At 49.3% G+C, this 24,168-nt stretch overlaps 1 protein-coding gene across 4 annotated transcripts in view; it reads left to right on the plus strand.

Annotated features, from left to right (window-relative positions):
- Positions 1-233: 233 nt before the first annotated feature.
- PIWIL1 (piwi like RNA-mediated gene silencing 1) overlaps positions 234-24,168 on the plus strand; it is a 1,090,590-nt gene continuing 1,066,655 nt past the window's right edge. For 2 of the 4 annotated variants that reach the window (XM_063964613.1, XM_063964615.1), the window contains exon 1: positions 238-525. The gene's annotated coding sequence lies outside the window, so the exon portion shown is untranslated. Of the gene's footprint in view, positions 526-599; positions 691-24,168 lie in introns of those variants that run through there. The other 2 variants (XM_063964616.1, XM_063964614.1) reach the window with 2 other exon arrangements.

Below are 24,168 nucleotides of genomic sequence, written 5' to 3' on the forward strand. Positions count from 1 at the left end.
GGTCCTTTCAGGAACCCCAGCATCCACTAGGACGATAGAGAAAGTATTAATCTGGTCACATTCCAAATCCGCACATTGCCAGAAATAGCCACCGCCTCCTCCACCGCCTGGCTCTGCCCGGCTACCAATCAGCGCCTTGCGCGCGAGCCTAGCTCCACTCGTATTGGTCAGCCTGCTCCTACCCCAAACGAGAAATCTAGCGCGTAGGTTAAGTACAGTTATGGCACCTCCGCGCAAGTAAAAATAAGTTCCAGTTGCTTCCAAATATATATATGTAAAGCATTCTGGGGCTCACGAGTGGGGCAGTGGAGCAAGACTGGGTCTATAGATTGGCGATTTTTTTTATTAGGCGTCGCTTATCTAATGTACACCGCGGAAGACCCTTTTTGACGCGTAGGGATCTTGTGTCTGTCGGGTTGTGTCACGACTCGAGTCTCGCTTACAGAGGGCGGCTGCGCAGAGATTGGAGGACTCGGAGCGTGTGCAGCGCGCGGGACAGACTGTTAGCATCCGGAGCCGAGGAAGGTAATGGGGCGACCGCATCACTGACCTTTAACATGTACCTCAGTATGACAGGGTCATCTCTGTCCTGCACTATATGCGCAGGCGGCGGCTCTGTGTTCCCGCTATTTAACTGACACGTGTGCGCTCCCTCCTCACTGCAGCACGACGTTCGGGCATCCGCATCATGTGCGTTCTGTAACTTGTGGCATGTCATACCGCAGTGCCGGCCGGGCAATCCCAGAGTGGTCAGAGAATAGGTTGTACACGGGTCAAGGACGCGCGGGTGGGGCGATGGGTTCCAGGGCGTAGCCCATATCCTCTCAGGATGAGACGGGTCACTGTGCAAACTTCATAACATGTTGATTAAGGGAATACCAATAAGAATTCTGTATGTTCACACTGCCAATAAAGGCAATGTGTAATGTGGTTAATGGGTAACAGAGTGGGGATCCTGCTCGTTGCTGTACATGAGCTGGAGTTGGCTTATTTGAAGCTATGTAATATGTTACTGTTTTTTTCTCTGACGTCCTAGTGGATGCTGGGAACTCCGTAAGGACCATGGGGAATAGCGGCTCCGCAGGAGACTGGGCACAAAAGTAAAGCTTTAGGACTACCTGGTGTGCTCTGGCTCCTCCCCCTATGACCCTCCTCCAAGCCTCAGTTAGATTTTTGTGCCCGGCCAAGAAGGGTGCACACCAGGGGCTCTCCTGAGCTTCTTAGTGAAAGTTTAGTTTTAGGTTTTTTATTTTCAGTGAGACCTGCTGGCAACAGGCTCACTGCACCGAGGGACTAAGGGGAGAAGAAGCGAACTCACCTGCGTGCAGAGTGGATTGGGCTTCTTAGGCTACTGGACATTAGCTCCAGAGGGACGATCACAGGCCCAGCTATGGATGGGTCCCAGAGCCGCGCCGCCGGCCCCCTTACAGAGCCAGAAGACTGAAGAGGTCCGGAAAAATCGGCGGCAGAAGACATCCTGTCTTCACCAAGGTAGCGCACAGCACTGCAGCTGTGCGCCATTGCTCCTCAGCACACCTCACACTGCGGTCACTGATGGGTGCAGGGCGCTAGGGGGGGGCGCCCTGAGCAGCAATAAAAACATCTTGGCTGGCGAAAATACATCACATATAGCCCCCAGGGCTATATGGATGAATTTTAACCCCTGCCAGATTCCACAGAAAAACGGGAGAAAAGGCCGCTGAGAAGGGGGCGGAGCCTATCTCCTCAGCACACTGGCGCCATTTTCTCTCACAGCTCCGTTGGAGGGAAGCTCCCTGGCTCTCCCCTGCAGTTACTACACTACAGAAAGGGGTTAAAAAAGAGAGGGGGGCACTAATTAGGCGCAGTATAACAATACAGCAGCTATAAGGGGAAAAACACTTATATAAGGTTATATATATATAGCGCTCTGGTGTGTGCTGGCATACTCTCCCTCTGTCTCCCCAAAGGGCTAGTGGGGTCCTGTCCTCTATCAGAGCATTCCCTGTGTGTGTGCTGTGTGTCGGTACGTTGTGTCGACATGTATGAGGAGGAAAATGGTATGGAGGCGGAGCAATTGCCTGTATTAGTGATGTCACCCCCTAGGGAGTGGTTACAGAGTGCTCATCTTCTAGAGGGCCGCAGATTCGGCATTCAGGACTGGGTCCTGGTGACCACGGATGCCAGCCTGAGAGGCTGGGGAGCAGTCACACAGGGAAGAAATTTCCAGGGCTTGTGGTCAAGCATGGAAACGTCACTTCACATAAATATCCTGGAACTAAGGGCCATTTACAATGCCCTAAGTCAGGCAAGGCCTCTGCTTCAGGGTCAGCCGGTGTTGATCCAGTCGGACAACATCACGGCAGTCGCCCACGTAAACAGACAGGGCGGCACAAGAAGCAGGAGGGCAATGACGGAAGTTGCAAGGATTCTTCGCTGGGCGGAAAATCATCTGATAGCACTGTCAGCAGTGTTCATTCCGGGAGTGGACAACTGGGAAGCAGACTTCCTCAGCAGACACGACCTCCACCCGGGGGAGTGGGGACTTCACCCTGAAGTCTTCCACATGATTGTGAACCGTTGGGAAAAACCAAAGGTGGACATGATGGCGTCCCGCCTCAACAAAAAACTGGACAGATATTGCGCCAGGTCAAGGGACCCTCAGGCAATAGCTGTGGACGCTCTGGTAACACCGTGGGTGTACCAGTCAGTGTATGTGTTCCCTCCTCTGCCTCTCATACCCAAGTTACTGAGAATCATAAGAAGGAGAGGAGTAAGGACTATACTCGTGGCTCCGGATTGGCCAAGAAGGACTTGGTACCCGGAACTTCAAGAGATGCTCACGGAAGACCCGTGGCCTCTACCTCTAAGAAAGGACCTGCTCCAGCAGGGACCATGTCTGTTCCAAGACTTACCGCGGCTGCGTTTGACGGCATGGTGGTTGAACGCCTGATCCTGAAGGAAAAAGGCATTCCGGATGAAGTCATCCCTACCCTGATCAAAGCCAGGAAGGATGTAACTGTGCAACATTATCACCGTATTTGGCGTAAATATGTTGCGTGGTGTGAGGCCAGGAAGGCCCCTACAGAGGAATTTCAACTGGGTCGTTTCCTGCATTTCCTGCAAACAGGACTGTCTATGGGCCTAAAATTAGGGTCCATTAAGGTTCAAATTTCGGCCCTGTCAATATTCTTCCAAAAAGAACTAGCTTTAGTTCCTGAAGTTCAGACGTTTGTCAAGGGAGTACTGCATATACAGCCTCCTTTTGTGGCACCTTGGGATCTCCATGTAGTTTTGGGGTTCCTAAAATCACATTGGTTTGAACCACTCACCACTGTGGACTTAAAATATCTCACATGGAAAGTGGTAATGCTGTTAGCCCTGGCTTCAGCCAGGCGTGTTTCAGAATTGGCGGCTTTATCCTATAAAAGCCCTTACCTAATTTTTCATACGGACAGGGCAGAATTGAGGACTCGTCCTCAATTTCTCCCTAAGGTGGTTTCAGCATTTCACTTAAACCAGCCTATTGTGGTGCCTGCGGCTATTAGGGACTTGGAGGATTCCAAGTTGCTGGACGTAGTCAGGGCCCTGAAAATATATGTTTCCAGGACGGCTGGAGTCAGAAAATCTGACTCGCTGTTTATCCTGTATGCACCCAACAAGCTGGGTGCTCCTGCTTCTAAGCAGACTATTGCTCGTTGGATTTGTAGTACAATTCAGCTTGCACATTCTGTGGCAGGCCTGCCACAGCCAAAATCTGTAAAAGCCCATTCCACACGGAAAGTGGGCTCATCTTGGGCGGCTGCCCGAGGGGTCTCGGCTTTACAACTTTGCCGAGCAGCTACTTGGTCAGGGGCAAACACGTTTGCTAAATTCTACAAATTTGATACCCTGGCTGAGGAGGACCTGGAGTTCTCCCATTCGGTGCTGCAGAGTCATCCGCACTCTCCCGCCCGTTTGGGAGCTTTGGTATAATCCCCATGGTCCTTTCGGAGTCCCCAGCATCCACTAGGACGTCAGAGAAAATAAGAATTTACTTACCGATCATTCTATTTCTCATAGTCCGTAGTGGATGCTGGGCGCCCATCCCAAGTGCGGATTGTCTGCAATACTTGTACATAATTAATGTTACAAAAATCGGGTTATTATTGTTGTAAGCCATCTTTTCAGAGGCTCCTCTGTTATCATGCTGTTAACTGGGTTCAGATCACAAGTTGTACGGTGTGATTGGTGTGGCTGGTATGAGTCTTACCCGGGATTCAAAATCCTTCCTTATTGTGTACGCTCGTCCGGGCACAGTATCCTAACTGAGGCTTGGAGGAGGGTCATAGGGGGAGGAGCCAGTGCACACCAGGTAGTCTTAAAGCTTTTACTTTTGTGCCCAGTCTCCTGCGGAGCCGCTATTCCCCATGGTCCTTTCGGAGTCCCCAGCATCCACTACGGACTATGAGAAATTGAATTATCGGTAAGTAAATTCTTATTTTTATTACTAGTTCTAAAATCCTAAAAAGTCTGTACATGTTGTGATTATCCCAGTAATGTTTAATAATCTGCTATAATTAACATTAGCAACCACAGTTTTAAATATTTTTCGCTTACGTCCTAGAGGATGCTGGGGACTCCGTAAGGACCATGGGGTATAGACGGGCTCCGCAGGAGACATGGGCTCTATAAAGAACTTTCTCTTACGTCCTAGAGGATGCTGGGGACTCCGTAAGGACCATGGGGTATAGACGGGCTCCGCAGGAGATAGGGCACCTAAAAAGAACTTTGACTATGGGTGTGCACTGGCTCCTCCCTCTATGCCCCTCCTCCAGACCTCAGTTAGATCTTGTGCCCAGAGGATAATGGGTGCACTGCAGAGAGCTCTCCAGAGTTTTCTGTAGAAGAAGAATTTTGTTGGGTTTTTTATTTTCAGGGAGTCCTGTTGGCAAAGAGAAGGGGGACACATTAGCGACGCAGTGAGTGGGAATTGGTATTTCTCTATCGTCCTAGTGGATGCTGGGGTTCCTGAAAGGACCATGGGGGGATAGCGGCTCCGCAGGAGACAGGGCACAAAAAGTAAAGCTTTAGGATCAGGTGGTGTGCACTGGCTCCTCCCCCTATGACCCTCCTCCAAGCCAGTTAGATTTTGTGCCCGGCCGAGAAGGGTGCAATTCTAGGTGGCTCTCATAAAGAGCTGCTTAGAGAGTTTAGCTTAGGTTTTTTATTTTACAGTGATTCCTGCTGGCAACAGGATCACTGCAACGAGGGACAGAGGGGAGAAGAAGTGAACTCACCTGCGTGCAGGATGGATTGGCTTCTTGGCTACTGGACATGAAGCTCCAGAGGGACGATCACAGGTACAGCCTGGATGGTCACCGGAGCCACGCCGCCGGCCCCCTCACAGATGCTGAAGCAAGAAGAGGTCCAGAATCGGCGGCTGAAGACTCCTGCAGTCTTCTTAAGGTAGCGCACAGCACTGCAGCTGTGCGCCATTTTCCTCTCAGCACACTTCACACGGCAGTCACTGAGGGTGCAGGGCGCTGGGGGGGGGCGCCCTGGGAGGCAAATGAAAACCTTTAAAAAGGCTAAAAATACCTCACATATAGCCCCAGAGGCTATATGGAGATATTTACCCCTGCCTAAATGTACTAAATAGCGGGAGACGAGCCCGCCGGAAAAGGGGCGGGGCCTATCTCCTCAGCACACGGCGCCATTTTCTGTCACAGCTCCGCTGGTCAGGAAGGCTCCCAGGTCTCTCCCCTGCACTGCACTACAGAAACAGGGTATAACAGAGAGGGGGGGCAAAATAAATGGCTATATATATATTAATATAAAAGCAGCTATAAGGGAGCACTTAATCATAAGGCTATCCCTGTCATATATAGCGCTTTTTGGTGTGTGCTGGCAGACTCTCCCTCTGTCTCCCCAAAGGGCTAGTGGGTCCTGTCTTCGTATAGAGCATTCCCTGTGTGTCTGCTGTGTGTCGGTACGTGTGTGTCGACATGTATGAGGACGATATTGGCGTGGAGGCGGAGCAATTGCCTGTAATGGTGATGTCACTCTCTAGGGAGTCGACACCGGAATGGATGGCTTATTTAGGAAATTACGTGATAATGTCAACACGCTGCAAAGTCGGTTGACGACATGAGACGGCCGACAAACAATTAGTACGGTCCAGACGTCTCAAAAACACCGTCAAGGGTTTTTTAAAAACGCCCGTTTACTTTAGTCGGTCGACACAGACACAGACAGGGACACTGAATCCAGTGTCGACGGTGAATAAACAAACGTATTCCTTATTAGGGCCACACGTTAAAGGCAATGAAGGAGGTGTTACGTATTTCTGATACTACAAGTACCACAAAAGAGGGTATTATGTGGGATGTGAAAAAACTACCATAGTTTTTCCTGAATCAGATAAATTAAATAAAGTGTGTGATGATGCGTGGGTTCCCCCCGATAGAAAATTATGGGCGGTATACCCTTTCCCGCCAGAAGTTAGGGCGCGTTGGGAAACACCCCTTAAGGTGGATAAGGCGCTCACACGCTTATCAAAACAAGTGGCGGTACCGTCTATAGATAGGGCCGTCCTCAAGGACCAGCTGACAAGGCTGGAAAATATAATAAAAAGTATATACACACATACTGGTGTTATACTGCGGCCAGCGATCGCCTCAGCCTGGATGTGCAGAGCTAGGGTGGCTTGGTCGGATTCCCTGACTAAAAATATTGATACCCTTGACAGGGACAGTATTTTATTGACTATAGAGCATTTCTATATATGCGAGATGCACAGAGGGATATTTGCACTCTGGCATCATGAATAAACGCGATGTCCATAACTGCCAGAAGATGTTATGGACACGACAGTGGTCAGGTGATGCAGATTCCAAACGGCACAGTATGGCCGTATAAAGGAAGAGGACTTGTTTGGGGTCGGTCCATCGGACCTGGTGGTCACGGCAACTGCTGGAAAATCCACCGTTTTTTACCCTAAGTCACATCTCTGCAGAAAAAGACACCGTCTTTTCAGCCTCAGTCCTCTCGTCCCTATAAGATCATATCTGCCCAGGGATAGAGGAAAGGGAAGAAGACTGCAGCAGGCAGCCCATTCCCAGGAACAGAAGCGTTCCACCGCGTCTGACAAGTTCTCAGCATGGCGCTGAGACCGTACAGGACCCCTGGATCCTACAAGTAGTATCCCGGGGGTACAGATGGGAATGTCGAGACGTTTCCCCTTCGCAGGCTCCTGAAGTCTGCTTTACCAAGTCTCCCTCCGACAAGGAGGTAGTATGGGAAAAAATTCACAAGCTGTATTCCCAGCAGGTGATAATTAAATTACCCCTCCTACTACAGAAAAGGGGTATTATTCCACACTATATTGTGGTACTGAAGCCAGAAGGCTAGGTGAGACTTATTCTAAAAATTTTTTTTTGAACACTTACAAAGGTTCAAATTAAGATGAAGTCACTCAGAGCAGTGATAACGAACCAGGAAGAAGGGGACTATATAGTGTCCCGGGACATCAGGGATGCTTACCTCTATGTCCCAAATTTGCCCTTCTCACTAAGGGTACCTCAGGTTCGTGGTGCAGAACTGTCACTATCAGTTTCAGACGCTGCCGTTTGGATTGTCCACGGCACCCCGGGGTCTTTACCAAGGTAATGGCCGAAATGATGATTCTTCTTCGAAGAAAAGGCGTCTTAATTATCCCTTACTTGGACGATCTCCTGATAGGGGCATAGTCCAGGGAACAGTTGGAGGTCGGAGTAGCACTATCTCGGATACTGCTACAATCAGCACGGGTGGATTCTAAATATTCCAAAATCGCAGCTGATCCCGACGACACGTCTGCTGTGCCTAGGGATGATTCTGGACACAGTCCAGAAAAAGGTGTTTCTCCCGGAAGAGAAAGCCAGGGAGTTATCCGAGCAAGTCAGGAACCTCCTAAAAACAGTGCATCATTGCACAAGGGTCCTGGTAAAAATGGTGGCTTCCTACGAAGCAATTCCATTCGGCAGATTTCACGTAAGAACTTTTCAGTGGGATCTGCTGGACAAATGGTCCGGATCGCATCTTCAGATGCATCAGCGGATAACCCAATATCCAAGGACAAGGGTGTCTCTCCTGTGGTGGTTATAGAGTGCTCATCTTCTAGAGGGCCGCAGATTCGGCATTCAGGATTGGATGCTGGTAACCACGGAGCCCAGCCTGAGAGGCTGGGGAGCAGTCACACAAGGGAAAAATTTCCAGGGAGTGTGATCAAGTATGGAGACTTTTCTCCACATAAATATACTGGAGCTAAGGGTAAATTTATAATGCTCTAAGCTTAGCAAGACCTCTGCTTCAAGGTCAGCCGGTATTGATCCAGTGGGAAAAACATCACGGCAGTCGCCCACGTAAACAGACAGGGCGACACAAGAAGCAGGAGGGCAATGGCAGAAACTGCAAGGACTTTTCGCTGGGCGGAAAATCATGTGATAACACTGTCAGCAGTTTTTCATCCCGGGAATGGAAACTGGGAAGCAGACTTCCTCAGCACGACCTCCACCCGGGAGAGTGGAAACTTCATTGAGAAGTTTTTTCCACATGATTGTAAACCGTTGGGAAATACCAAAGGTGGACATGATGGCGTCCCGTCTGAACAAAAAACGGGACAGGTATTGCGCCAGGTCAAGAGACTCTCAGGCAATAGATGTGGACGTTCTGGTAACACCGTGGGTGTACCAGTCGGTGTATGTGTTCCCTCCTCTGCTTCTCATACCTAAGGTGCTGAGAATTATAAGACGTAGAGGAGTAAGAACTATACTCATGGCTCCGGATTGGCCAAGAAGGACTTGGTACCCGGAACTTCAAGAGATGCTTACAGAGGTCTTATGGCCTCTGCCGCTAAGAAGGGACTTGCTTCAGCAAGTACCATGTCTGTTCCAAGACTTACCGCAGCTGCGTTTGTCGGCATGGCGATGGAAAGCCGGATCCTAAGGGAAAAAAGGCATTCCGGAAGAGGTCATTCCTACCCTGGTCAAAGCCAGAAAGGAGGTGACCGCACAACATTATCACCACGTGTGGCGAAAATATGTTGCGTGGTGTGAGGCCAGGAAGGCCCCACAAAGAAATTTCAACTCGGTCGTTTCCTGCATTTCCTGCAAACAGGAGTGTCTATGGGCCTCAAATTGGGGTCCATTAAGGTTCAAATTCGGCCCTGTAAATTTTCTTCCAGAAAGAATTGGCTTCAGTTCCTGAAGTCCAGAAGTTTGTCAAGGGAGTATTGCATATACAAACCCCTTTTTTTGTGCCTCCAGTGGCACTGTGGGATCTCAACGTTGTTCTGGGATTCCTCAAATCACATTGGTTTAAAACCAGTCAAATATGTGGATTTGAAGCATCTCACATAAAAAGTGACCATGCTCTTGGCCCTGGCTTGGACCAGGCGAGTGTCAAATTGGTGGTTTTTTCTCAAAAAAGCCCATATCTGTTTGTCCATTCGGACAGGGCAGAGCTGCGGACTCGTCCCCAGTTCTCTCCCTAAGGTGGTGTCAGTGTTTCACCTGAACCAGCTTATTGTGGTGCCTTGCACCTACTAGGGACTTGGAGGACTCCAAGTTGCTAGAAGTTGTCAGGGCCCTGAAAATATGTTCCAGGACTGCTGGAGTCAGAAAATCTGACTCGCTGTTTATACTGTATGCACCCAACAAGTTGGGTGCGCCTGCTTCTAAGCAGTCGATTGCTCGTTGGTTTTGTAACACAATTCAACTTGCACTTTCTGAGGCAGGCCTGCCACAGTCTAAATCGGTTAAGGCCCATTCCACAAGGAAGGTGGGCTCATCTTGGGCGGCTGCCCGAGAGGTCTCGGCATTACAACTCTGCCGAGCAGATACGTGGTCAGGGGAGAACACGTTTGTAAAATTCTACAAATTTGATATCCTGGCAAAAGAGGACCTGGAGTTCTCTCATTCGGTGCTGCAGAGTCATCCGCACTCTCCCGCCCGTTTGGGAGCTTTGGTATAATCCCCATGGTCCTTTCAGGAACCCCAGCATCCACTAGGACGATAGAGAAAATAAGAATTTACTTACCGATAATTCTATTTCTCGGAGTCCGTAGTGGATGCTGGGCGCCCATCCCAAGTGCGGATTATCTGCAATACTTGTACATAGTTACAAAAATCGGGTTATTATTGTTGTGAGCCATCTTTTCAGAGGCTCCGCTGTTATCATACTGTTAACTGGGTTTAGATCACAAGTTGTACGGTGTGATTGGTGTGGCTGGTATGAGTCTTACCCGGGATTCAAAATTCCTCCCTTATTGTGTACGCTCGTCCGGGCACAGTACCTAACTGGCTTGGAGGAGGGTCATAGGGGGAGGAGCCAGTGCACACCACCTGATCCTAAAGCTTTACTTTTTGTGCCCTGTCTCCTGCGGAGCCGCTATCCCCCCATGGTCCTTTCAGGAACCCCAGCATCCACTACGGACTCCGAGAAATAGAATTATCGGTAAGTAAATTCTTATTTTCTCTAACGTCCTAAGTGGATGCTGGGGACTCCGTCAGGACCATGGGGTTTAGCGGCTCCGCAGGAGACAGGGCACAATAATAAAAGCTTTAGGATCAGGTGGTGTGCACTGACTCCTCCCCCTATGACCCTCCTCCAAGCCTCAGTTAGATTTTTGTGCCCGGCCGAGAAGGGTGCAATCTAGGTGGCTCTCCTGAGCTGCTTAGAATAAAAGTTTAAGTTAGGTTTTTTATTCTCCGTGAGTCCTGCTGGCAACAGGCTCACTGCTACGAGGGACTTCGGGGAGAGAAGTAAACTCACCTGCGTGCAGGATGGATTTGCTTCTTAGGCTACTGGACACCATTAGCTCCAGAGGGAGTCGGAACACAGGTCTCACCCTGGGGTTCGTTCCGGAGCCGTGCCGCCGACCCCCCTTGCAGATGCCGACAGGCGGCAGAAGACTTTCAGTCTTCATAAGCACTGCAGCTGTGCGCCATTGTTGTCAGCACACTTCATACCAGCGGTCACTGAGGGTGCAGGGCGCTGGGGGGGGGGGCGCCCTGGGCAGCAATGTATTATACCTTTTTTATGGCTAAAATACATCACATATAGCCCTTGAGGCTATATGGATGTATTTAACCCCTGCCAGATCTCACAAACTCCGAGAGAAGAGCCCGCCGTTTTAGGGGGCGGGGCCTATTCTCCTCAGCACACGGCGCCATTTTCCTGCTCAGCTCTGCTGTGAGGAAGGCTCCCAGGCTCTCCCCTGCACTGCACTACAGAAACAGGGTTAAAACAGAGAGGGGGGGCACTTATTTGGCGATATGATTACATATGTGAAAATGCTATAAGGGAAAACACTTGTATAAGGGGTTGTCCCTGTATAATTATAGCGTTTTTGGTGTGTGCTGGCAAACTCTCCCTCTGTCTCCCCAAAGGGCTAGTGGGGTCCTGTCCTGTCAGAGCATTCCCTGTGTGTGTGCTGTGTGTCGGTACGTGTGTGTCGACATGTAGGAGGACGATGTTGGTGAGGAGGCGGAGCAAATTGCCTGTATTGGTGATGTCACTCTCTAGGGAGTCGACACCGGAATGGATGGCTTATTTAGGAATTACGTGATAATGTCAACACGATGCAAGGTCGGTTGACGACATGAGACGGCCGGCAAACAAATTAGTACCTGTCCAGGCGTCTCAGACACCGTCAGGGGCTTGTAAAAACTAGTGATGAGCGAGGTTCGGTTTTACTCGGTTTTACTCGGTTCTCAAAACGGCATCTTATTGGCTATCCAAAACACGTGACATCCGTGAGCCAATAAGATGCAGTTTTGAGAACCGAGTAAAACCGAGTAAAACCGAATCCGCTCATCACTAGTAAAAACGCCCATTTACCTCAGTTGGTCGACACAGACACAGACACTGACTTCAGTGTCGACGGTGAAGAAACAAACGTATTTTCCTTTAGGGCCACACGTTACATGTTAAGGGCAATGAAGGAGGTGTTACATATTTCTGATACTACAAGTACCACAAATAAGGGTATTATGTAGGGTGGGAATAATCTACTTGTAGTTTTTCCTGAATCAGATAAATTAAAGTGTGTGATGATACGTGGGTTTCCTCCGATAGAAAATTATTGGAGGTATACCCTTTCCCGCCAGAAGTGAGGGCGAGTTGGAAAACACACCTTAGGGTGGATAAGGCGCTCACACGCTTATAAAAAGGCGTTACCGTCTCCAGATACGGCCGCCCTCAAGGAGCCAGCTGATAGGAAGCTGAAGAATATCCTAAAAAGTATATACACACATACTGGTGTTATACTACGACCAGCAATCGCCTCAGCCTGGATGTGCAGCGCTGGGGGGGCTTGGTCGGATTTCCTGACTGAAAATATTGATACCCTTGACAGGAACAATATTTTATTGACTATAGAGCATTTTAAGGATGCATTTCTATATATGCGAGATGCGGAGAGGGATATTTGCATTCTGGCATCAAGAGTAGATGTGATGTCCATATCTGCCAGACGATGTTTATAGACACGACAGTGGTCAGGTGATGCAGATTCCAGACGGCACATGGAAGTATTGCCGTATAAAGGGGCGGTCCATCGGACCTGGTGGCCATGGCAACAGCTGGAAAATCCACTTTTGTTACCCCAAGTCACATCTCAGCAGAAAAGGACACAGTCTTTTCAGTCTCAGTCCTTTCGTACCCAAAAAGGCAGGCGGGCAAAAGGCCAGTCATATCTGCCCAGGGTTAGAGGAAAGGGAAGAAGACTGCAGCAGGCAGCCCATTCCCAGGAACAGAAGTCCTCCACAGCTTCTGCCAAGTCCGCAGCATGACGCTGGGGCCATACAAGCGGACTCAGGTGCGGTGGGGGGTCATCTCAAGAGTTTCAGCACGCAGTGGGCTCACTCGCAAGTGGACTCCTGGATCCTACACGTAGTATCCCAGGTGTACATTGGAAATTCGAGACGTCTTCCCCTCACAAGTTCCTGAAGTCTGCTTTACCAACGTCTCCCTCCGACAGGGAGGCAGTATTGGGAAAAAATTCACAGGCTGTATTCCCAGCAGGTGATAATCAAAGTACCCCTCCTACAACAAGGGAAGGGGTATTATTCCACACTATATTGTGGTACTGAAGCCAAACGGCTCGGTGAGATCTAAAAGATTTGAACAATTACATACAAGGGTTCAAATCAAGATGGAGTCACTCAGAGCAGTGATAGCGAACCAGGACGATATGGTGTCACTGGATATCAGGGACGCTTACCTACATGTCCAAATTTTGCCCTTCTCACCAAGGGTATCTCAGGTTCGTGGTACAGAACTGTCACTATCAGTTCAGACGCTGCCGTTTGTATTGTCCACGGCACCCCGGGTCTTTACCATGGTAATGGCCGAAATGATGATTCTTCCTAAAAGAAATATGGACGCTTTCCTGATAAGGGCAAGGTCCAGAGAACAGTTGGCGGTCGGAGTAGCACTATCTCAAGTAGTTCTACGACAGCACAAGTGGATTCTAAATATTCCAAAATCGCAGCTTTTTCCGACGTCACGTCTAATGTTCCTAGGAATGATTCTGGACACAGTCCAGAAAAGGATGTTTTCTCCCGGAGAATAAGGCCAGGGAGTTATCCGAGCTAGTCAGGAACCTCCTAAAACCAGGAAAAGTATCAGTGCATCATTGCACAAGGGTCCTGTGAAAAATGGTGGTTTCTTACAAAGCGATCCCATTCGGTAGATTTCACGCAAGAACCTTTCAGTGGAATCTGCTGGGAAAATGGTCCGGATCGCATCTTCAGATGCATCAGCGGATAACCCTGTCTCCAAGGACAAGGGTGTTTTCTTCTGCGGTGGCTGCAGAGTGCTCATCTATGAAAGGGCCGCAGATTCGACATTCAGGACTGGGTCCTGGTGACCACGGATGCCAGCCTGAGTGGCTGGGGAGCAGTCACACAAGGAAAAAATTTCCAGGGAGTGTGATCAAGTCTGGAGACTTCTCTCCACATAAATATACTGGAGCTAAGGGCAATTTACAAGGCTCTAAGCTTAGCAAGACCTCTGCTTCAAGGTCAGCCGGTATTGATCCAGTGGGACAACATCACGGCAGTCGCCCACGTAAACAGACAGGGCGGCACATGAAGCAGGAGGGAAATGGCAGAAACTGCAAGGATTCTTCGCTGGGCGAAAAATCATGTGATAACACTCAGCAGTGTTAATTCCGGGAGTGGAAAACTGGGAAGCAGACTTCCTCAGCAGGCATAACCTCCACCCGGGATAGTGGGGACTTCAGCGGGAAGTCTTCCACATGATTGTAAACCGTTGGGAAAAGCCAAAGGTGGACATGATGGCGTCCCGCCTGAACAAAAAACTAGACAGATATTGCGCCAGGTCAAGGGACCCTCAGGCAATAGCGGTGGACGCTCTGGTAACACTGTGGGTGTACCAGTCAGGGTATGTGTTCCCTCCTATGCATCTCATACCAAAAGTACTGAGAATCATAAGAAGGAGATGAGTAAGAACGATACTCGTGGTTCCGGATGGGTCAATAAGGACTTGGTACCCGGAACTTCAAGAGATGCTCACGGAAGAACCGTGGCCTCTACCTTTAAGAGAGGACCTGCTCCAGCAGGGGCCTTGTCTGTTCCAAGACTTACCGCGGCTGCGTTTGACGGCATGGCAGTTGAACGCCGGATCCTGAAAGGGCATTCCAGATGAAGTCATCCCTACCCTGGTCGAAGCCAGGAAGGATGTAACCGCAAAACATTTTCACCGCATTTGGCGAAAATATGTTGCGTGGTGTGAGGCCAAGAAGGTCCCTACAGAGGAATTCCAACTGGGTCGTTTCCTACATTTCCTGAAAACAGGACTGTCTATGGGCCTAAAATTAGGGTCCATTAAGGTTCAAATTTCGACCCTGTCGAATTTCTTCCAGAAAGAACTGGCTTCAGTGCCTGAAGTTCAGACGTTTGTAAAAGGGGTACTGCATATACAGCCTCCTTTTGTGCCCCCAGTGGCACCTTGGGATCTCAATGTTGTTTTGAGTTTCCTAAAGTCACATTGGTTTGATCCACTCACCACTGTGGAATTAAAATATTTCACATGGAAGGTGAAGATTCTATTAGCCCTGGCTTCAGCCAGGCGTGTGTCAGAATGGGCGGCTTTATCATATAAAAGCCCTTACTTAATTTTTCATTCTGACAGGGCAGAATTGAGGACTCGTCCTCAATTTCTCCTTAAGGTGTTTTCTGTTTTTCACATGAACCAACCTATTGTGGTACCTGCGGCTACTAGGGACTTGGAGGACTCCAAGCTACTTGACGTTGTCAGGGCCCTGAAAATATGTTTCCAGGACGACTGGAGTCAGAAAATCTGACTCGCTGTTTAGCCTGTATGCACCCAACAAGATGGGTGTTCCTGCTTCTAAGCAGACGATTGCTCGCTGGATTTGTAGTACAATTCAGTTTGCACATTCTGTGGCAGGCTTGCCACAGCCAAAATCAGTAAAAGCCCATTCCACAAGGAAGTGGGCTCATCTTGGGCGGCTGCCCGAGAGGTCTCGGCTTTACAACTTTGCCGAGCTGCTACTTGGTCAGGGGCACACCCTGACTGAGGAGGACCTGGAGTTCTCTCATTCGGTGCTGCAGAGTCATCCGCACTCTCCCGCCCGTTTGGGAGCTTTGGTATAATCCCCATGGTCCTGACGGAGTCCCCAGCATCCACTTAGGACGTTAGAGAAAATAAGAATTTACTTACCGATAATTCTATTTCTCGTAGTCCGTAGTGGATGCTGGGCGCCCATCCCAAGTGCGGATTGTCTGCAATACTTGTACATAGTTATTGTTACAAAAATCGGGTTATTCTTGTTGTGAGCCATCTTTTCAGAGGCTCCTTCGTTGTTATCATACTGTTAACTGGGTTCAGATCACAGGTTGTACGGTGTGATTGGTGTGGCTGGTATGAGTCTTACCCGGGATTCAATATCCTTCCTTATTATGCACGCTCGTCCGGGCACAGTATCCTAACTGAGGCTTGGAGGAGGGTCATAGGGGGAGGAGCCAGTGCACACCACCTGATCCTAAAGCTTTTATTATTGTGCCCTGTCTCCTGCGGAGCCGCTAAACCCCATGGTCCTGACGGAGTCCCCAGCATCCACTACGGACTACGAGAAATAGAATTATCGGTAAGTAAATTCTTATTATTATATATAGAAAAGCGCTATCTGGTCATATTTTTTCCAGTGTTTTTAAGCGCTGGTGTGTGCTGGCATACTCTTTCTCTGTCTCTCCTTAGGGCCTGGTTGGGGTTTTGTCCCCTTATAGGTTAATCCCTGTGTGTGTGTGTGGGGTGTCGGTACGTGTGTGTCGACATGTCTGAGGCGGAAGGCTTCTCCAAGGAGGAGGTGTAGCAAATGAGTGGTGTGTCCACGTCGGTTGTGCCGACTCCGGAATGGATGGACATGTGGCATATGTTGAATGCAAGTGTGGCATCTTTACATAAAAGGCTTGATAAGGCTGAATTAAGGGGGACATCAGGGGGTCAATCCTCGGATTGGACCGACTCACAGGGCCCGTCGGGGTCTCAAAAGCGTCCCTTAACACAAGACACTACTACCAACATGGATTCTGATTCCAGTGTCGACTATGACGAAGTAAAATTGCACCCTAGGGTGACTAAAACCATTCAGTGTATGATTGTGGCAATAAGGGATGTGTTGCATATTGAGGATGAACCCTCGGTCCCCGACACAAGGGTACACATGTTTAAGGAAAAGAAACAGATTATTAACTTTCCCACATCTCATGAATTAAATGAATTCTTTGGAAAAGCTTGGGAGACTCCGGAAAAGAGACCGCAGATCCCCAAAAGAATTTATATGGCATACCCCTTCCCCAAGCAGGACAGGGAGATTTGGGAATCACCCCCCACTGTGGACAAGGCCCTGACGCGCCTGTCCAAGAAAGTGGCGCTACCGTCTCCTGACACAGCGGCCCTTAAGGACCCAGCAGATCGCAGGCAAGAAACTACCTTAAAGTGTATTTATTCTCATACAGGTGCTGTGCTAAGGCCGACAATTGCGTCGGCATGGGTGTGTAGCGCAATTGCAGCTTGGACAGATGAGCTGACAGATCAATTTGATAATATGGATAAGGATGCTATATTCTTAACTCTAGCCCATATAAAAGACGCAGTCTTATTTATGAGGGATGCTCAAAGGGACATTGGATTGCTAGCTTCTAGGGCCAATGCCATGTCTATCTCAGCGAGAAGATCCTTATGGACTCGCCAATGGACGGGTGATGCGGATTCCAAAAAACATATGGAAGTACTACCCTATAAGGGTGATGTATTGTTTGGGGATGGGCTGACGCACCTGGTTTCCACAGCTACAGCAGGTAAATCAAATTTCTCTATCGTCCTAAGTGGATGCTGGGGTTCCTGAAAGGACCATGGGGAATAGCGGCTCCGCAGGAGACAGGGCACAAAAGTAAAGCTTTTACAGGTCAGGTGGTGTGTACTGGCTCCTCCCCCTATGACCCTCCTCCAGACTCCAGTTAGATTTTTGTGCCCGGCCGAGAAGGGTGCAATTCTAGGTGGCTCTCATAAAGAGCTGCTTAGAGAGTTTAGCTTAGGTTTTTTATTTTACAGTGATTCCTGCTGGCAACAGGATCACTGCAACGAGGGACAGAGGGGAGAAGAAGTGAACTCACCTGCGTGCAGGATGGATTGGCTTCTTGGCTACTGGACATGAAGCTCCAGAGGGACGATCACAGGTACAGCCTGGATGGTCACCGGAGCCACGCCGCCGGCCCCCTCACAGATGCTGAAGCAAGAAGAGGTCCAGAATCGGCGGCTGAAGACTCCTGCAGTCTTCTTAAGGTAGCGCACAGCACTGCAGCTGTGCGCCATTTTCCTCTCAGCACACTTCACACGGCAGTCACTGAGGGTGCAGGGCGCTGGGGGGGGGGCGCCCTGGGAGGCAAATGAAAACCTTTAAAAAGGCTAAAAATACCTCACATATAGCCCCAGAGGCTATATGGAGATATTTACCCCTGCCTAAATGTACTAAATAGCGGGAGACGAGCCCGCCGGAAAAGGGGCGGGGCCTATCTCCTCAGCACACGGCGCCATTTTCTGTCACAGCTCCGCTGGTCAGGAAGGCTCCCAGGTCTCTCCCCTGCACTGCACTACAGAAACAGGGTATAACAGAGAGGGGGGGCAAAATAAATGGCAATATATTAATATAAAAGCAGCTATAAGGGAGCACTTAATCATAAGGCTATCCCTGTCATATATAGCGCTTTTTGGTGTGTGCTGGCAGACTCTCCCTCTGTCTCCCCAAAGGGCTAGTGGGTCCTGTCTTCGTATAGAGCATTCCCTGTGTGTCTACTGTGTGTCGGTACGTGTGTGTCGACATGTATGAGGACGTTATTGGTGTGGAGGCGGAGCAATTGCCAAATATGAGGATGTCACCTTCTAGGGGGTCGACACCAGAATGGATGCCTTTATTTGTGGAATTACGGGATAGCGTCAACTCGCTTAAGCAGTCGTTTGCCGACATGAGGCGGCCGGACACTCAATTAGTGCCTGTCCAGGCGCCTCAAACACCGTCAGGGGCTGTAAAACGCCCCTTGCCTCAGTCGGTCGACACAGACCCAGACACAGGCACTGATTCCGGTGGTGAAGGTGACGAATCAACCGTATTTTCCAGTAGGGCCACACGTTATATGATTTTGGCAATAAAGGAGATGTTACATTTAGCTGATACTACAGGTACCACTAAACAGGGTATTATGTGGGGTGTGAAAAAACTACCAGTAGTTTTTACCGAATCAGAAGAATTAAATGACGTGTGTGATGAAGCGTGGGGTGCCCCGATAAAAAACTGCTAATTTCAAAGAAGTTATTGGCTTTATACCCTTTCCCGCCAGAGGTTAGGGAGCGCTGGGAAACACCTCCTAGGGTGGACAAAGCGCTAACACGCTCATCAAAACAAGTGGCGTTACCCTCTCCTGAGACGGCCGCACTTAAAGATCCATCAGATAGGAGGATGGAAAATATCCAAAAAGGTATATACACACATGCAGGTGTTATACTACGACCAGCTATTGCGACTGCCTGGATGTGCAGTGCTGGGGTAGTTTGGTCAGAGTCCCTGATCGAAAATATTGATACCCTGGACAGGGACAATATTTTACTGTCGTTAGAACAAATAAAGGATGCATTTCTTTATATGCGTGATGCACAGAGAGATATCTGCACACTGGCATCACGGGTAAGTGCTATGTCCATTTCGGCCAGAAGAGCCTTATGGACACGACAGTGGACAGGCGATGCGTAGAGGAGTTATTTGGGGTCGGTCTATCGGATTTGGTGGCCACGGCTACGGCCGGGAAATCCACCTTTCTACCTCAAGTCACTCCCCAACTGAAAAAGGCACCGACCTTTCAACCGCAGCCCTTTCGTTCCTTTAAAAATAAGAGAGCAAAGGGCTATTCATATCTGCCACGAGGCAGAGGACGAGGGAAGAGACAGCAACAGGCAGCTCCTTCCCAGGAACAGAAGCCCTCCCCGGCTTCTACAAAAGCCTCAGCATGACGCTGGGGCTTCGCAAGCGGACTCGGGGGCGGTAGGCGGTCGTCTCAAGAATTACAGCGCGCAGTGGGCTCACTCGCAGGTAAATCCCTGGATCCTGCAGATAATATCTCAGGGGTACAGGTTGAAATTAGAGACAGAGCCACCTCGCCGTTTCCTGAAGTCTGCTTTACCAACGTCCCCCTCAGAAAGGGAGACGGTTTTGGAAGCCATTCACAAGCTGTATTCTCAGCAGGTGATAGTCAAGGTACCTCTTCTACAACAAGGGAAGGGGTATTATTCCACTCTTTTTGTGGTACCGAAGCCGGATGGCTCGGTAAGGCCTATTCTAAATCTGAAGTCCTTGAACCTGTACATAAAGAAGTTCAAGTTCAAGATGGAGTCACTCAGAGCAGTGATAGCGAACCTGGAAGAAGGGGACTTTATGGTATCCTTGGACATCAAGGATGCGTATCTCCACGTTCCAATTACCCCTCACACCAGGGGTACCTCAGGTTCGTTGTACAAAACTGTCACTATCAGTTTCAGACGCTGCCGTTTGGTTTGTCCACGGCACCTCGGGTCTTTACAAAGGTAATGGCCGAGATAATATTTCTTCTTCGAAGAAAAGGCGTATTAATTATCCCATACTTGGACGATCTCCTAATAAGGGCAAGGTCCAGAGAACAGCTAGAGATGGGTTTAGCACTATCTCAAGAGGTGCTAAAGCAGCACGGATGGATTCTGAATATTCCAAAATCCCAATTAATGCCGACAACTCGTCTGCTGTTCCTGGGGATGATTCTGGACACAGTTCAGAAAAAGGTTTTTCTTCCCGAAGAAAAAGCCAAGGAGTTATCTGACCTGGTCAGGAACCTCCTAAAACCAGGAAAGGTGTCTGTACATCAATGCACAAGAGTCCTGGGAAAAAATGGTAGCTTCTTACGAAGCAATCCCTTTCGGCAGATTCCATGCAAAGGGATCTGTTGGACAAATGGTCAGGGTCGCATCTTCAGATGCACCTGCGGATAACCCTGTCGCCGAGGACAAGGGTATCCCTTCTGTGGTGGTTGCAGGAGGCTCATCTATTGGAGGGCCGCAGATTCGGCATGCAGGATTGGATCCTGGTGACCACGGAGGCCAGCCTGAGAGGCTGGGGAGCAGTCACACAGGGAAGAAATTTCCAGGGAGTGTGGTCGAGCCTGAAAAAGTCTCTTCACATAAGCATTCTGGAACTAAGAGCAATCTACAATGCTCTAAGCCAGGCGGAACCTCTGCTTCAAGGAAGACCGGTGTTGATCCAGTCGGACAACATCACGGCAGTCGCCCATGTAAACAGACAGGGCGGCACAAGAAGCAGGAGGGCAATGGCAGAAGCTGCCAGGATCCTTCGCTGGGCGGAGAATCATGTGATAGCACTGTCAGCAGTATTCATCCCGGGCGTGGACAACTGGGAAGCAGACTTCCTCAGCAGACACGACCTTCACCCGGGAGAGTGGGGACTTCATCCAGAAGTTTTCCACATGCTATTAAACCGTTGGGTAAAACCAATGGTGGACATGATGGCGTCTCGCCTCAACAAAACACTGGACAGGTATTGCGCCAGGTCAAGAGATCCGCAGGCAATAGCTGTGGACGCGCTGGTAACACCTTGGGTGTACCAGTCGGTATATGTGTTTCCTCCTCTGCCTCTCATACCAAAGGTATTGAGGATTATACGGCAAAGAGGAGTAAGACTAGTGGCTCCGGATTGGCCAAGAAGGACTTGGTACCCGGAACTTCAAGAGATGGTCACGGACGATCCGTGGCCTCTACTTCTGAGAAGGGACCTGCTTCAGCAGGGTACTTGTCTTTTTCAAGACTTACCGCGGCTGCGTTTGACGGCATGGCGTTTGAATGCCAGATCCTAAAAGGAAAAGGCATTCCAGAAGAAGTCATTCCTACCTTGATAAAGGCAAGGAAGTAAGTCACCGCGAAGCATTATCGCCGTATTTGGCGAAAATATGTTGCGTGGTGCGAGCAGCGGAGTGCTCCGATGGAGGAATTTCAACTGGGTCGTTTTCCTACATTTCCTGCAATCAGGATTGTCTATGGGTCTCAAATTGGGATCTATTAAGGTTCAAATTTCGGCCCTATCAATATTCTTCCAAAAAGAATTGGCCTCAGTCCCTGAGGTCCAGATTTTTATCAAAGGAGTACTGCATATACAGCCTCCTGTGGTGCCTAAGGTGGCACCGTGGGATCTAAATGTAGTTTTAGATTTCCTCAAATCCAATTGGTTTGAACCACTAAAGAATGTGGATTTGAAATATCTCACATGGAAAGTGACTATGTTACTGGCCCTGGCTTCGGCCGGGAGAGTATCTGAACTGGCGGCTTTGTTTTATAAAAGCCCTTATTTAATTTTCCATTCGACATAGGGCAGAGCTGCGGACGCGTCCGCATTTTCTCCCTAAGGTGGTATCAGCGTTTCACCTGAACCAGCCTATTGTAGTGCCTGCGGCTACAGACGACTTGAAGGACTCCAAGTTGTTGGACGTTGTCAGAGCCTTAAAAATATACATTTAAAGGACGGCTGGAGTCAGAAAATCTGACTCGCTGTTTATACTGTATGCACCCAACAAGTTGGGTGCACCTGCTTCTAAGCAGTCGATTGCTCGTTGGATTTGTAACAAAATTCAACTTGTACATTCTGTGGCAGGCCTGCCACAGCCTAAATCTGTTAAGGCCCATTCCGCAAGGAAGGTGGGCTCATCTTGGGCGGCTGCCCGAGGGGTCTCGGCATTACAACTCTGCCGAGCAGCTACGTGGTCAGGGGAGAACACGTTTGTAAATTTTTACAAATTTGATACCCTGGCAAAGGAGGACCTGGAGTTCTCTCATTCGGTGCTGCAGAGTCATCCGCACTCTCCCGCCCGTTTGGGAGCTTTGGTATAATCCCCATGGTCCTTTCAGGAACCCCAGCATCCACTTAGGACGATAGAGAAAATAAGAATTTACTTACCGATAATTCTATTTCTCGGAGTCCGTAGTGGATGCTGGGCGCCCATCCCAAGTGCGGATTATCTGCAATACTTGTACATAGTTATTGTTAACTAATTCGGGTTATTGTTTAGGAAGCCATCTTTCAGAGGCTCCTCTGTTATCATACTGTTAACTGGGTTTAGATCACAAGTTGTACGGTGTGATTGGTGTGGCTGGTATGAGTCTTACCCGGGATTCAAAATCCTCCCTTATTGTGTACGCTCGTCCGGGCACAGTACCTAACTGGAGTCTGGAGGAGGGTCATAGGGGGAGGAGCCAGTACACACCACCTGACCTGTAAAAGCTTTACTTTTGTGCCCTGTCTCCTGCGGAGCCGCTATTCCCCATGGTCCTTTCAGGAACCCCATCATCCACTACGGACTCCGAGAAATAGAATTATCGGTAAGTAAATTCTTATTTTTTTACCATATATTCCCCAACAGCAAAAGAAAGTAACACCCTATCAGATGCAGTCCTTTCGGTCGCACAAGTCCAGAAGAGGTCGGGGATCCTCTTTCCTCGCCAGAGGTAAGGGCAGAGGCAAAAGAGCACCTGCTTCGGCAGGTGCCCAGGAACAAAAGTCCTCCCCGGCTGCTCCAAAACCCACAGCATGACGCTAGGGCTCCCCTGAGGGAGTCCGCACCGGTGGGGGCACGTCTTCGACTTTTCAGTCAGGCCTGGGTCAGTTCAGACCTGAATCCCTGGGTGTTGGACATAGTTTCCCAGGGTTACAAATTGGAATTCGAGGAGGTGCCCCCGCGCAGATTTTTCAAATCGTCCCTACCAGCTTCCACATCGGAAAGGGATATATAGTGTTAGCTGCAATTCAGACGCTGTGTATACAGCAAGTGATAATCAAGGTTCCCATGCACCAGCAGGGAAGAGGTTACTACTCAACCCTATTTGTGGTCCCGAAACCGGACGGTTCGGTCAGACCTATTTTGAATCTGAAATCCATAAACCTGTACATAAAAAGATTCAAATTCAAAATGGAATCTCTCAGAGCAATAATAGCCAACATGGAGGAAGGGGAGTTTATGGTGTCTTTGGACATAAAGGATGCTTACCTTCATGTCCCCATATATGCCCCCTATCAGGAATACCTGAGATTCGCTGTACAGGATTGTCATTACCAATTTCAGACGTTGCCGTTTGGACTCTCCACGGCCCCGAGGATTTTCACCAAGATAATGGCGGAAATGATGGTGGTCCTGCGCAAGCATGGAGTCACAATTATCCCATACTTGGACGATCTCCTGATAAAAGCGAGATCAAGGGGGAAATTGCTGAGCCGTGTGGCGCTCTCTCTGAGAGTGCTCCTGCAACACTGTTGGATTCTAAATCTACCGAAGTCACAGTTGATTCCGACAACTCGACTACCGTTCCTAGATATGATACTGGATACGGAACAAATGAAGGTCTTCCTCCCAATAGAGAAAGCCCAGGACATCCAGAACATGGTCAGAGACCTGCTAAAACCGAAAAGGGTGTCAGTTCACCAATGCACTCGATTTCTGGGAAAAATGGTGGCGGCCTACGAGGCCATTCCCTTCGGAAGGTTCCATGCAAGGACTTTTCAGTGGGACCTTCTGGACAAGTGGTCCGGGTCCCATC

Source organism: Pseudophryne corroboree, chromosome 1, assembly GCF_028390025.1.
Source record: "Pseudophryne corroboree isolate aPseCor3 chromosome 1, aPseCor3.hap2, whole genome shotgun sequence".
Taxonomy (NCBI): domain Eukaryota; kingdom Metazoa; phylum Chordata; class Amphibia; order Anura; family Myobatrachidae; genus Pseudophryne; species Pseudophryne corroboree.